Here is a 4,366-nt window from a genome sequence, read left to right on the forward strand (position 1 = left end):
GTCTTCCATAATACCCAACAAAAATATCTGCGGCTTAAACTTTATCTTTTTCTTAAAAATATTTTGAATATTCCACCATATCTTAATCCAAAATGCTTTAACTTCCCTACATGTCCACCAAATATGAAAATAAGTTGCATCTAAATTTCCACATCTCCAACACTTAGGTTGTAGATTAGGATACATACAAGACAATTTTTGAGGATCCAGATGCCACCTATAAAACATTTTATAAAAAATTTCCCTTAAGTTTTGAGCTTGAGTAAATTTTACATTTCTAACCCAAATTATCTCCCATGTGTCCAATAAAATTGGTTCTTGTATATTTTGCGCCCATTTTATCATACAATCCTTAACCAATTCTGTTTCTGAATCCAATTCAATCAATACATTGTAAATTCTTTTAATATGAGCTTGAGATTGATCTTTAATCTATTTCATCAAATTTGCATCCTGTAAAGTAATACCAACTTTTTGATCCATACGCTACCTCATTAACAATTGATTATAATAAAACCAAGAATATTCAATATTTTCTTGTTTCAAATCTACTAAAGATTTAAACTGCCAGTCTTGTCCTACCAGACGAAGTAATTCCTTATAAGAAACTTTATCCAAGTTAACCCCCCTAGATATCCCCTCTAAAACCTGTCCTGGAGTTGCCTAGATAGGAATTTTGTAATTTAATTTATAGTAATATTTCTTCCAAACTCTCAATAGAGCACTCCTTAAGATATGGACCTTAAAATTTGTATCTACCTTTTTATCATAGATTAAATATGCCTGCCAACCAAATAATAGATCCCATCCTTCAAGAGAAAGTATATTCTTATTTGTTAAATTTAACCAATCACTAATCCATGTCAAAACCACCGCATCATAATACAATTTTAAATTAGGGGCTTTAAGTCCTCCTCGTTCCCTTATATCTTGCATAATCTTAAACTTGACTCTTGGCTTCTTGCCCGCCCAAATAAACTTATTAATACCCTTCTGCCAGTCCTCCAAATTAGCATCTTTTTTTAAAATAGGGATCATTTGAAACAAAAAAAGAAACTTTGGAAGAATATTCATTTTTACTGCTGAAATTCTCCCCAGCAAAGATAATTGCAATTTTTTCCAATCATTTAAATCTTTTTGAATCTTGACCCATAAAAGCTCATAATTATTCTTATACAATTTAACATTAGAAGCTGTAATGTAAACTCCCAAATATTTTACCTTTTTAACCATTTCAAAACCTGTAAGCGTAACTAACATATCTTTATCATTCATAGACATATTTTTCGGTAATATTTTAGTCTTATTACAGTTAACCTTAAAACCAGAAACCTTCCCATATTGTGCAATAATTTCAACCAAGTCAATTACCGATTCTATTGGCTGAGTTAATGTTAACACTAAGTCATCTCAAAAGCTCTTAATCTATAATCAATCTTATTAACCTTAATTCCTTTTATTATAGAAGACTCTCGAATTTTAATTAACAAAATCTCCATTGTTAACACAAATAACAATGGAGATAATGGACATCCTTGTCTAGTTCCTTTTTCAATTTTAAATGCTTCTGTTATCCCCCCATTAACTATAATCTGTGCTGACTGCTGCTGATAAATAGCCTTAAGGGCGGACAAAATTTTTCCCCAAAATTCATTCTGTCTATAACTTGAAACAAAAACCTCCAGTCTAATTGATCAAATGCTTTTTCAGCATCTAAAAATATAAAAGCAGCAGGAATTTGATTGTTCTTATCCAAATATTCAATTAAGTTAATAATTTGTCTTACGTTATATTTCATATATCTTCCAGTTATAAATCCAGATTGATCACTATGAATCAATTGGCTCAACACTTGCATTAATCTGTTTGCCAATAACTTCTTGTCTTTTATTTTTTATTTGATTTATACCCTTCCTTTATTTTTCCAATTTCATGTGACACGCATGATGTATTTACCTCCTCTTTACTTAACCATGTTAAGTAGTTTGGGTGACAGGGAATGAAAGACCCAAAGCCACCAAGTACGCTTTCTTGCTTATGGGAAACTGAGAACTTTTGCTTTCTCAATTTTTAATCTAGTACCAAAATTGGGTCTCAGTGTTATTTATGCAATTGTTGGAATTCAAGAATTTGTAATAATTATGAAAAAAAGAATATAAGCCATTTATATAACCTTTTTATACAGACACATATTTAGTGAAAATTTACCAATAATATATTGGTAATATACTGTATGCCTTTCTGGGAATGTAGTTTACTTAGTTTGTAGCTCCAATATTTTGTGCATCTTTATTAATAATTCTTCAGTGATCACATTCTACTGAATTTGATTAATAAAAGTTACTCAATTTTTTTTTATAATTTTCATTATAATTGAAAAATGTATATAGTAAGTGTATGCATTTTTCTATTTTTTATTAATTTCTATTTTTTCTTATTAAAGTAGGCTACCTTAAATCTATTACTTTATGTCTTACAGCACTTCAAGTGTCAATTTCCCTCAGCAAGGTAGAAGTCAGTGTGGGTGTATCGAAATTCTTCACCTGTACAGGTATAGTACATGTTATTGTTTTGTATCATCTTCATGATCAATATACTTATTAATATTAACTGGAAAAGTTATGGTACATTCTAGTGACTTCTTTAAATACTTTATTAAAAGTATTAGAGATTGTGTAAGCATAGAAGTAAAAATAATAGAATGAATTCAAACGTTTAAATCAAAATTATGATAACAGACCAGGAAATTATCCTTCAAAAGTCAAAATAAAATGAAGTTTTATATAAGCACTTTGAAATGGTATATTTGAATAGTTCATTGTGAGTTTTTTATATTCATGAAGGATTTTTTCTGAAACAAATTATTTGTACTATATATCTTCAGCAGTGTATGTTAACCTAGCACAATGCTAACTGGATAGTAATAGTCAATGAACCAGCAGGACAGTTTTTCTATTTGTAGTAATCATGCTGAAAGTTTGCCATGAAGAACAGCATGAATTGAGAACACAAAGAAATACAGTAATATTCAACATTCCAATGAAATCAATTCAATCTTTCTGTACTGAAATACTAACAAACCAACCTATCATAATCTTTTGCACTTATGATTTGCAATCTGTGATGCTCAGTTGCATTACAAATACTTGTATAGTGCACACATTACATTGTGAATGCTTTGTATGTGTCTTAATTGCCTATTTACTTATAAAATAAAGCACAGTGTAGAACATAATACACTTGCAGCACTTCCTGAGAACTAAATTTAAACAAAATAGTAAACTTACCTCTCCATTAGGCAGGCAGTCATTTATACTTGCATTGGCCAATAATTATTGTTTCTATATAGTTGATGCAAGTGATCTAATTAATGCTGGAGTTCAAAGAATAATATCAGGAAATAACTCTTCAACTGGCACTTTAGCAGGAATATAGAAAAATGAGTCAGGACATCCAGGCTTATATAGTATGTAACCACTATATCACTTCCCCTTCTCCACTATGTAAAGTCCCCTTCCGACATGATTTGGTATTGAAAAGATGAACTCCCAGGCAATAATTGTCAGGTCTGGTCATACATCAATATATATATAAATATTGACATAATAGTGGACTGTTGCATAATGCTAATTCTGGGAGGACTGAACACTAAGAACCTAACAGGTGTCTAACATTTAATATTCAATCATTTGAATTCCTATTTGAATAATACCAAACAATTTGCATAAAATATAATATATATATTTATATGGTTGGTTGGTTTTTTGGTTGGTTTCTATATCTGCCCATCTCAGCAAACAACTCTGGATGGCTCATCTATACAGATAGACCATAAGGAACGTGGAAAATTAAAGAGAGAGTAGCCTCTGAGAAATTAGGGACTTGTGGTGGAATCAAGTAGTTCAGTTTCAGTTCGAAGAACAAACTCAAATAAAGACAAAGAAAGCAAGGGATTTAAGAGTCAATTCACCTCAATAAAGTATATTGGATTTGTTTAAGCTATTACATTTTGAAATATCTCTCAAAACTAAGATGAAAGGTATAAAATAAGTATGGTGGTTACTTGCCCATTTGAACAAAGTGAGAAACTTAAGGATAACGTTCTTACTAAACAGGAACTTAATAGGCTAGGGAATGACCTATCATGATGGCCACAGTTACAGATATAATCCATATATGAAAAAGACAGGAAGATATATGGTTTTTATAAAGAACCAACTGAATTGGATCAGATTCTAATGGGGATAGATGAGAAATTAATTAAAAGGATATACAATTATTTATTAAGTATTAAATTGGAAGAAGAACAAGTAAAGGAGACAATGGTAATATGGGCTAAGAATTTTGGCTATACAATAGAATTAGA

General features: G+C 30.3%; 1 pseudogene; it reads left to right on the forward strand.

Moving 5' to 3' along the window:
• The first annotated feature begins 2,446 nt into the window (after positions 1–2,446).
• Positions 2,447–4,366, forward strand: part of LOC107300798 — a 17,360-nt pseudogene continuing 15,440 nt past the window's right edge.

This window comes from Protobothrops mucrosquamatus, unplaced genomic scaffold, assembly GCF_001527695.2.
Source record: "Protobothrops mucrosquamatus isolate PMUCROS unplaced genomic scaffold, P.Mucros_1.0 scaffold8485, whole genome shotgun sequence".
Taxonomy (NCBI): Eukaryota; Metazoa; Chordata; class Lepidosauria; order Squamata; family Viperidae; genus Protobothrops; species Protobothrops mucrosquamatus.